This window comes from Myotis myotis, unplaced genomic scaffold, assembly GCF_014108235.1.
Source record: "Myotis myotis isolate mMyoMyo1 unplaced genomic scaffold, mMyoMyo1.p scaffold_m19_p_11, whole genome shotgun sequence".
Lineage (NCBI taxonomy): Eukaryota > Metazoa > Chordata > Mammalia > Chiroptera > Vespertilionidae > Myotis > Myotis myotis.
In genome coordinates, this window is record NW_023416315.1 from 49848690 (window position 1) to 49860463 (window position 11774).

An 11774-nucleotide genomic window follows, 5' to 3' on the forward strand; every position below is an offset into this window, starting at 1 on the left:
ATAAGGTACATAGTTAGGCACTCAGGCATTTCCGGGCTGCAGATTATGTCATACTCTGCCCACCAGTTGGGGGAAGGGAGGATCTATCACTAATAACTGCCATCCCCCAAATGTCACATACACTTCTATTTTTTATAAATTCTGGGTTGTGGTTGTTGTTAAGACTCTCAAAGATTTGTTTTCACAACCCCTTTCTCCTTTTTGCCTTATTAGTTCCACCATAGAAATAAAAGGGTATGTGGTTAACCACAGCCCTCAGAGTTCAAACAATCCTCTTTGTACAAAGATTATTTCCCAGTAGAAATAATCACTTAATTATCATCACAGGAGGCAGCCACCCACTTCTTCATTATGATCAATTATTTCCTAGCTTCCCCTTTGCTGTGAGCAAGCATTGCAAGACCTTTCTCTCCAGATAAATATGGACTGAAGTACTGAAGGTCCATAAGTTACCTAATATCTCTCTTTATACATATTGACATTTAACAATTCTATTTACCAATTGTGGCATCTTATAATTAAGTACTGAGGGCAGGTCCAATTTCTGAATAATCAGGCTTCAAGACATACCAAGATCATATGATAATGTTTGGCTCTCAGATGTAGGGCAGTTCTTCCATGCCACATACCTCTTTTTTTTTTTTTTTTTCACTTTCCCTAGAAGACACAGGGTACAATGCCAGTTGAAAAACAAAGTTCAATCTCTTTTGAAACCCCTTAAAATGAATGCCATTTTCTCTGATTACTAACAGAGCATTTTTGTGATGCCTCTGAAAAATAGGCAAAAGTGAGCAAACAATCAACTCAACCAAGAGTTTGATTTTCTTCCTGATTTCCAACCTCCACCAGGTTCTTTTGATGGCCACTCTCCTAGCCTCTGACCACTTGGACCCAAAGCCGATGACACATGTTTTTGGTTTTTATTAAGTGTCACTCATTTGGGGGGATATGTAATTAGTTTTCAATTGCTGTGTAATAATTACACCAAAATGTAGTGCCCGATTACAAAACTATTCTAAGTTTTGCTTGTGATGGTCTGTTCTCTGGCTGGTCTGACATTGTTTCACTCATAGAGTTCTAGTCATCTAGACATCTAGCTGATTCCCTGGGGCTGTGTGGTTTGTGATGGCCAATGTCACTTGGGTGGCAGTGGGTGCTGGCTGTTGGCTGAGCTACACCGTGGCAATATTAGTCTCAGTAATGGGGCAGATCACAAATCTCTTAAAACCAAGACTTAAAAATTGTTTCTCTCTCATCCATGTGTCTCTCTTCTATTTATGTTTCTCTCTCTTTCCCTCTCCCTTGCTCTCTCTCTAAAAAATCAATAAAAACATAAAAAAAAGAAATTTACACGCCAGGGACAAAGTAATTCCGTGTTTATCCCAGCTTGGCTTTTAATCTATGTCATGCCTGGTTCATGCCCTGGACACCTGGGGAAAAATTGCACAGTTTTATCTCATTCAATTAGTCAAAAGGAGTCACTGGGCCAGTCAAGATTGGCCAGGGGAAGACCAATGTCCCTTGGTAAAGAGAGGAGCTGTGAAGACCTTGTGGCTGTTGTCAGTCTATCTGTGTCCATTCACATGAGGTGATGGAATGCTCAGACCTCAGTTTCCTGCTGTTCATAAGGATATGAACTCACAGGGAATTCTGGGCATGTTGCATATTCATTTTCTCTCAGTCCCTTTCAATCTGTTTTGTAACAACATTTTTTTTCTCTTTCTCCTGCTTTTCTCTTCAAAGTTTTCTTTGACTTGAAGGTCTCCTAAAATTAGCAATTTTAATTTATCTCCCAGAGTAAACATTCTTGAAATCATATTTAATTTACCTTTATTTTCCTTACCTTTCATTTTCTTCCAATGTGGAAAAATCTATTTGAAATACCCCTTGATTCTCTCTGCTGTTTACATTCTCAGCCTGACCACCACAATCATATATGTACATTAACTCAAGACCCTGACAGCTGGCTTCTCTTTTACTATTTTTCTCTCTATTTTACCCATATAATTTAATTATACATCCTAATTCACTGCTACTTTAATTATTCCTCTCTCTTGATCAGAATCCTTGAGCAGTTCTCACTTATAGAGCAAGATATTCTAAGAATTTCCAAACTTTTGAGGGTTTTTTAAAAATGATTTGCTCTACCTATATTTTACTATTATATCAATATGTATCTTTACTTCCAGGTTTTATCACCTCATATTTTTTTATATGTGGCATATTCATTTCCGAATTTTTATGTTTGCTAATCTATTAATCCCAAACATGAAATGATTTTCTTTCATTTGTTTGCATATCAACCTTCCTTAAAATTTGAATTTATTTATACTTACATGCTTACCATTTAATATTTAAGCATTTACAGTTTCATGTTTCCTTTTAATTCTCCAATATTTACTAAGTTATTACTATGTGACAGGCACTGAAATATGTGTCTAGGATACAGAGGTGGACACAAACAAAAAAAAGACAATGCCCTTTGTATCTAATTGTTTAATGGAGTGGGGATATATTAATAACAATAATATAGATAAATGTATAATCACAACTGGATATTTTCTTTTAAAAAGAGTGTCTAGTGCTATAAAAACAGACTTTAATATGGAGCTGACATCTTGGGTTAAGGAGTGTTCCCTAAGAAAAAGTTGGTTAAATTGATTTATGGATTAGTTACATTTGAAAAGTAACTGACAAGAAAAGAGAAAGAGATATTTGAGAATAGGGAAAAGTTTGTAATTATCTGTGGTGAGAAAGATAAAATACAGAAACTCAAGGTGATCCCTTTGACTTGAATACATAAAGAGTAGCATGATATTCTGAGAGGAGGCTTGCAACCACAGATAATTTCTATTTAATGGTAGGTGGTCCGTTCTAAGAAGGTCATAGGCAGGGTAAAGTCTCAGTTGCCCACAGAAGTGAACTCTATAATGTAGCCCTTTTTTTTTTTTCATTTCTCATTTTTCTCTCCCCTTTCTGTTATCTCTATTATTATGTACACATGTGGCCTAGTCTTGAACTTTGCTTCAGAGAGGCCCTGGCTAAGGCAGGTAGCAATCTCTTTTCTTTTTGAAAATGAGAAAGGTACACTGTGGTCAGAGGTTTGAGATAGTTGATTTGAAAGGAAAAACTGAAAAACAATAGACATCAATGGCAACATTTTTTTTTTCTGAAACACACATTAGTATTTTCTCTGCAATTAGGTTATATCCCTAAAAGTAGATTTATACTTAATAATCCTTATGTTTTTTCCTAGAGCACATTATGAATACACAACAGACACTAATAGATACTTGTTGATTTTCTAATAAAGCCAATTCACTCTGAATTGCTGTTTTTTAGTATGGACTATAAAATCCTATATGTGTTTGTATTGTATTTTCATTAAAGAAAAAAAACTTATAGGAAAGATATATGCTATTAATCCAAAAGAATGTGTTTTTGAACCTAGGATGATGGATTTGAATGTTTTTGTCACTATGGCTGTTATTATGATTACCCTTTGAGACCTGCATAAATGTAATTGTTATGAATTCCGAAGATTGGACTGCTTTAACTTTTATTTTTTTCTGACATAAAGCAATTGGTTGTGTTCAGTGCTATTGTAAGTCAGTATGAGAGAAATAACAATAAGGCAGGCATTAATCAAATAATGTGCCTATGAAGAAAGCACTCACTAAATTATTTTCGTGTGCCCAGATGATGGTCAATTTTGGATAACATAAAAAATATGGTGAGCAACATTTTTTTCAGTGGTTAAAAATATGAACTTAGGGACAGTTTCCAGAATGGTGCGATGAGATCTTCAAGGACCCTCTCCCCAGTAAACAACCGTAACTGGTGAAACATATATAGGTATATATATATTTTTTTAATCTTTTTTATTATTATTATTATTATTAGTTAAGGTATTACAAATGTGTCCTCATCCCCCCCATTTATAGCTATATTTTTTAAAATCCTCACTCGAGGATATTTTTCCATTGATTTTCAGAGAAAGGGAAAGACAGAGAGAAACATCAATGTGAGAGACACGCATTGATTGGTTGCCTTCTACACACGTCCCGTCCCAGTCAGAGCCCGGGCGGAGAGGAGCTTGCAACCTAGGTGCGTGTCCCTGACTAGAATCAAACCCAGGACTCTGTAATCCACAGGCCAGTGCTGTATCCACCGAGCCAAACCAGCTAGCGTCTAGTGAAACATATTTTTAAAATCAACTATTTAAGGTCTAGGGAATAGTCTAAAGCAGCGGTTTTCAACCTGTCGGTCGCGACCCCTTTGGCGGTCGAACGACCCTTTCACAGGGGTCGCCTAAGACCATCCTGCATATCAGATATTTACATTACGATTCATAACAGTAGCAACATTACAGTTATGAAGTAGCAACAGAAATAATTTTATGGTTGGGTCACAACATGAGGAACTGTATTTAAAGGGCCAGAAGGTTGAGAACCACTGGTCTAAAGTATGTGTAGCAAGTGACAAAAAAGTCAACAAAGAAAATCTACTAACTCTCTCTAAGGACAGTGAATCTTAGCACTTGAGCCAGGACACTTCTCCCCACCTCGCCCATCTCAGGATAAAAGAAGTGAATGTGGCCAAGAAGACTGGGCACCCTCTCCTCAAAACTCCCCATTAAGGGCTATGGTATCAACCTGAGGGGTGTGTGGTGCCCAACATTTTTTATCTCTTTTCCCCAGTTCCATATCATAGAGGCTAAATATCAAGTGAGTGCCACTGAGAGATCTAAGGATTCCTACTCTACTCAACCCCCATATTGGAGTAATGACAGGCCATGGATATTGGGGTCCTGATTGCCTTGGGCTAGTTCACTCATAGGGTGGATGTTACAATCCAGGATAGACAAGCCAAGGAGTCCAGAAGCTACCACTCTGAGGCCACTTTTCCGCACCCCATCTCCGAAAAAGTGGTGCAACATTGATACCTAGTGCAACATGTATGAACCTTGAAATACTACACTAGAAACCAATTATATGATATCACATATTGAATGAGTCTATTTATTTGAAATATACACAATAGGCAATACTATACAGAGAGAAAGATCAGTGGTGTGATTAAATTGTTCTAAAATTGATTGTGGTGATGTTTGCCCAATCCTGTGAACATACTAAAAAAAATTAACTTGTACACTTTAAATGGGTAAATTGTACACCATGTGATTTATATCTCACAGTTGTTATATCAAAAAATGTAACTTTAATATAGCCCATATTTTGCTTGAAACAACTATATATATGTGTGTGTGTGTGTGTGTGTGTGTGTGTGTGTGTGTGTGTATATATATATATATGTATATATATATATATATATCCTATATAATAAAGGGGTAATATGCAAATTGACCCTAACAGCAGAACAACTGGGAATGACTGGTCACTATGACACACACTAACCACCTGCTGGCAAGTGGACATCCCCTGAGGGCTCCTGGGCTACCAGAGGGATGTCTGACTGCCAGCTTAGGCCCAATCCCCTGGGGAGTGGGCCTAAGCCAGCAGGTGATCATCCCCTGAGGGGTTCCAGACTGCGAGAGGGCACAGACCAGGCTGAGGTACCCCCCCCACCCAGTGCACAAATTTTTGTGCACCGTGCCTCTAGTATATATATAATAGAGAAATATGCTAATTAACCGGGATTCCATAATGGGTCAACTATATAGGAGGAAATTGCGCACACAGCATCGGGGGCATGGCGGCAGGGGCCTCTGCGTGCCTGTGCTGGGGGAGGGCCTGATCAGCAGCGGCCGAGGCTGCTTTAAGAGCCAGAGAGGGAGGCAGGGCTGGACTGGCAGTGGCCAGGGCTGCTGTGGGGCTCGGGGAGCGAGGCAGGGCCAGGCCGGTGACTCAAAGGTGGGCAGCGCCATGCAATTTCAAATTGCACACTGGGCTCCTAGTTTAATATAATAGGTAATCATAATTATCTCTGGGTACTTTTTTAATCTTTGTAACATATAGACAAATATATTGAGAAACAAAATTAAACTAAAAAATTATACATCCTAAAAATTAAAATAGACTTGAATTTTAGTAATTTCCTACCATATGTTTAAGATAAGCCATGAAACTTTTATATACATACAGATAATGGTAGGTTTGTGGTGTCTGAGCATCACCTGGGAAACCAGTTGAAAACCTCTGTGGTTTTCAGACTTGATCACAGACAATTACAAAGGCTTTCCCTGGCAGGCCTCAGGGATGAAGTGCCGTGGAGGCAGATGCAGTCAAGGACTCAGAACTCCTTGGTGGGTCATGCTTTCTCACATACCTGCATTCATAGCCCTGAGACTTCATTTGTTGGTGTCTTTTTCTGAGGCCTTGGGCAGAGGTATTCTTCAGATGCCTCTCTCTGAAGGAAGGAGGGGAAACCTTAAAGACACCCCACCCCACGCCCCAATCCCAGATTCCATAAAACTGCTGGAGTCTTTTGTTTGGGCCCCTTCAATGGAGAGATGACCCTCACATCTGTGTAGATCCACCTGACCTTTGCCCAGTATGCCCTGTAGAGGAAATGGAACAGGGACTTTGGCACCTTCTCTGATTTTAGACCCTTGCTTATACCATAGCAGTTAAGTGATTAAAGGCTTAACTCTTCCATTTTTGGCCGTTGCTTTAATCGACTACTCTGACACCTGACAGCTCAGCTTTCTCTTTCACAGCTCAGCTGAACCAACATCAACTAATTGACTTGACCAACTACTGTATTTCTTAGCACTATATAATATGTTCACTCTTAAGTCAGGTTCACTGAGACTCTAACCCACTGTTCCTGAGTCTTTTCTGAGTCTTTGAGACTCTGATTATTTGTTGAATGAACATCATTTCCCTCTTACTGTGCACACAATGTTACAGATTTTAGAATTTGCAAATAATAAACATCTCTCTATATCAAGTATTCTTTTATTTGCAATAAGTGGAAATTTCAAGATAGTAGTAGAAAGTTATTAATAAAAAAAGTTTAATTGTTCCTTGCTAGACAACTTTCAAATGTTACCTGGAATTCTTCTAGTTCTCTATTAGAAGAAAGTTTCCTGTGATCCAAAATTCCAGAATCCTAGACTGCCATGGTGTTAGGGACAAACACAGCCGTGACCTTGAGACAAGATCCTGAGACAGAGCCAAAGAGGAGAAATATTTTGTCTCCATTTATTACCCCCTCCAGTCAAAAATCATATGCTCATCATTATTTTTTTAATATTTGAAGCAGATTTGTTGATTCCAATTGATTATAAGTGCCTTATTTCAGTTAAAGAAATAAGAGTGAGATTATTCTATATCTTCTAGTAGAGAAAGTTTAAAGAAAAAGTATTCTTTGACAAAGATGGAATTCTCAAAGAAATTTTGTATACATCATCCATTCTATTCCTGTGATATAATGTGTACATTTTATGTACACTTATGTGTGGTTTTATAGCCATAGTGCTAGGTTGAATATGCAAGAAAATAAAAGAACAAAAATTGCACAGTAATGTCAAAATATTAAAGATTATGGATCCTTTAAAGCTTATCAATGAATGAAGTTCATTGAATCAAGTGAAAATCCCTGTTTTAAGTTGTTCAGGTTAGGTTTTCAAAGTGTAGTTCTTTGAACATTAGACCCCTAAACGTCTATATCTGTATCTATATCTTTATCTATCTATATCTTTGTAAATATAAACAGGAATACGTAAAGCTCTGTGTTTGGAAAATTTTTCACATTATATCGTTCCATCTTGGAGTTTCACAAGGCAAATTATTATACTAAAGTCTCTTTAGTTGTATGCCTTTAATGCTGAATAATGAGTTCACTATTAAAGACAATCATTCTATTCCAAAATGAGCAATACTTTTACTGGTTTCTTTTTCATACCAGATATTAACAATCAGATTTTAGGATGAAGTTTCACAGCATTGTTTTCCAATACTATCCATTAACAGTGAAGCATATTATAACAACCTCAGATGACTACCATTTAAGAACCAAGACTTTGCCTTTCATAGGTGTCAATTAAGCATGACTGCATTTTTTTATTTTTAATTTGGGGGTTAGAGATATATAGCACATAGGCATCCGAGAATAAAAATATCTCAGTGGTTTTAATACAATTCTTAGATGCCACTTGCATGAAGATAAGACTTTTCTGTTTTATAGAATTAGCCGAAAACCTTACAGTGGAGAAGAAATTGAATTTGGATATTGTTGATAGTGTTGTGTGAAATCAATTAAAATATATATGATATTGGGTAGAGAAGGAAGGTAAAAAGTGGATAATGGCACTGATAATGTTTCATAATTGTAACACTAGACATAGTCTAATTAAATAATCAAATGGACCATGTCTAGCTTGGTTTAAAGGTTTTAAAAATATAATTAATATTAAATATGAATAGAATATTTTAAAGTATTGCAAAGAGCTAATAAGAATAATGCTCATGTCCTAAATAATCTGGGTTGATTACAGCAATTATTCTTTATTTTGTTTAATGACAGATATTGCAATGATCAAAATGCTAAAATGAAATAGCTATTAAAGTAAATACTTAATGGTATGCTTTAAAAATAGATTGAATCTTATTTATATTATAATTTTCTATGGATTTTAAGTAAAAAAATAATAAATACTATAAATATGTAGATTTTCACAGTTGTAGTCATGAACCAAAAGAAGGTGTTTGAAAATAAAATAAGAATCAAACTACTTAAAAAAAATTAGAAAATATGGGTTTGAAAAACTCCATCACTGAGGTTTTAAAAAATAGCACTCCAAAATGTTTGGTGGGGAAGAATAAGTTCACTTTCAATGAAATATTTGCACTCTTATTTATACTTTTTAGAAGATTCCTCTGTGAAACTCCTTCTTGTGTTTCTGTCTATCAAATACCTATAATGTTCTCTTTATTCCTTTATTGATAATTATTTAGTCATGTTAAAGCTGGCATTGTCCACTGAGCAAATTGGAGAAATACAGTATTTAATCAATAGCGTAGAAACAATTCTAGCCTTAGGACTGTTACTGTCTTACTCTGTGATTTATGGGAGACTCCCTATAGCTCAAATTGACTATAAAATAGTGGGAATGGAATTCATAGTTGTTGAAATATTGATGTCTATATTGAAGGATGGATAATAAAAAATTTTATTTCCTTCATTTTTAATGGAACACTATGTGAGTATTCTTGTACTCTTCCATATTATTATCAAAATGTCTTTTTAGTAAGTTTTAAGTTGTGTCATTTGTGTGCCCCACTGGATTTTATTCACTAGATTTGGGAAATAAATTTATCATATATGAATACGAACCTGTTAAACTAATTTACTTTAAAATTCTATCAGTTCAATTGTAGAGAATTCAGTATTTAATTTTAGAGAGAAATACTGGTTTTTGATAGTTTGTAGTGAAAGTTCTTTCACCAGTTATATCTTTAATATTGGTTTACTATGTGCTGCAAGATAAATTTTATAGTGAATATAATTTTTTTTTAAATTGTGTATAAAGTTTGTTCTTAGAAATGCCATTCTACTATTCAAATATTTTAATAAAGTTAAAGAATATTCCATATGATATTTACTGATTTTTATTTATAAAGCTATGTCTGAGTAAAATCCCAGTTACATCTCATCTATGAAGGTATCTCCTCTGCGATAGGCATGTAACCCTTCTTCAACTCGAAAAAGAGATGTGCTATATACAACTCAATATAAGGTGTTTTCCTGGAACACATTTTTTGTTTTATCATTTGGGTATACACAGATACTATATCTATATCCACCTTCTAGAGACCAGACAATAAGTTCATCTGAAGGACACAGATGTGATGATGACATAGTCCTTTAAAGAGTTTAGACGTTTCATAAATTATTTTCTCTGTAATTTGCAAGTGTACATCAACCCAGAAAAAATGCTATTTGGTTTCCTTTAAATGTTGTTCAATTGTCAAGGGAAAACAAAAGATAATAAAATGGTTGGTTGAGTGATTTCAATGCCACTGTCATTTAAAAGAATGACAGAGAATATTCTATTCTAATGACTGATGGTCATATTAGACATTCTCAATAATAACAAGTATATGATTCTAGAATGCTCACCAGTCACAAATAACTGTATGATTTGGCTTTATAATTGTATGTTTGTGACCTTTTAAAAAAAAATTATTGTTGACACTATTACAGATGTCCTCCATTTTCTCCCCCTTTGCCAACCTCCACTCAGCCTCCAACACTCCTCCTCTGGCCTTCACCACAACAAATTTCTGCTGTCTGTGTCCATGGGCTAAGTATATATGCTCTTTGTCTTCTCTCTTTACCTTTTTTCATCCAGTCCCCCATTCCCCATCCCCTCTAAACTCCGTCAGTCTATTCCATGTATTCATGCCTCCAGTTCCATTTTGTTCCTCAGTTTATTTTGTCCATTGGATTCCACATATAAGTGAAATCTGTGATACTAGTCTTTCTGTGTCTAGCTTATTTTTCTTAGCATAATAATCTCCATGTCCATCCACGCTGTTGCAAAATGCAAAGAGTTCCTTCTTTTTTATAGCCACCTAGTATTTCATTGTGTAAATGTACCACAGGTTTTTATTTTATCTACTCATCTATCATGGGCACTTGGGCTGTTTCCAGATCTTAGCTATTGTAAATAATGATGCTATGAACACAGAGGAGCATATATTCTTTCTGATTGGTGTTTCAAGATTCTTAGGAAATATTACCAAAAGTTAGATTGCTGTGTCAAAAGGCAGTTGGTTACATTTTTAATATTTTGAGAAGCTTCATACTGTTTTTCAAAGTAGCTGCACTTATGGGCATTCCTACCAAGAGTGCACTAGAGTTCCCTTTTCTCCACAACCTCACCAGCACTTGTTTGATAATTTATTGATGATAGCCATTCTGACAGATGTGAGGTGATAACTCATTGTAGTTTTAATTTGCATCTCTCTGATAGTGACATTGAGCATTTTTTCATATGTTCATTGGCCATCCATATGTCCTCTTTGGAGAAGTGCTTATTCAGATTCTTTGCCCATTTTTAAATTGCTTTTGTTAAGTTGTATGAGTTCTTTATATTATTTTAAAAATTAACCCTCTATCAAATGTATCATTGGCAAAAATGTTCTCCCATACAGTGGGTTCCCTTTTCATTTTGTTGATGGTTTCCTTTGCTATGCAGAAGCTTTTTATTTTGATGTAGCCCCATTTTGTTTATTTTTTTCTTTTGTTTCCTTTGCCCAAGGAAATATATTGGCAAAAATACTGCTATAAGAGATGTCTAAGATTTTACTGTCTATGTTTTCTTCAAGGATTTTTGAACTAATTTTTTTCAAATCACCCTTCCAGAATACAAGGTTCTTTCTTGAGATCTATCCCGGTGGTATTTTGAGCACTATCCCTTATAAGCATGCTCAAATTATTTGTTTTACTTTACTAACACCTTTTTCTCTTTGCCTCCAAATTTCTGATGGTTTCTGAATTTTATTTCCCTTTTCAGTGAGTATCTGTATTAGAAAACATCAAACAATAAATGAAAACAACTCAACTCTAACAAATCCTCATGATATGTTAGGATGTGAACAAAAGACATACCTAGTAAAATCTTGCAGAAAACAAGTTGCAAATAAATAAGTACTAATCAATATAGTATTTTTGGATGCTAGAGAGCAGTGGAAAATGCCTTAGAATTTTTTATTTTATTTTATTGCTTTTTAGAGAGAGGAAGGGAGACACAGAGAGACAATGATGTGAGAGAGAAACATCAATGGGTTGCCTCCAGCATGCAT

General features: G+C 35.5%; 1 pseudogene; it reads left to right on the forward strand.

Annotated features, from left to right (window-relative positions):
* Positions 1–1290: 1290 nt before the first annotated feature.
* Positions 1291–1434, forward strand: LOC118666693 (annotated as a pseudogene).
* Positions 1435–11774: the final 10340 nt, after the last annotated feature.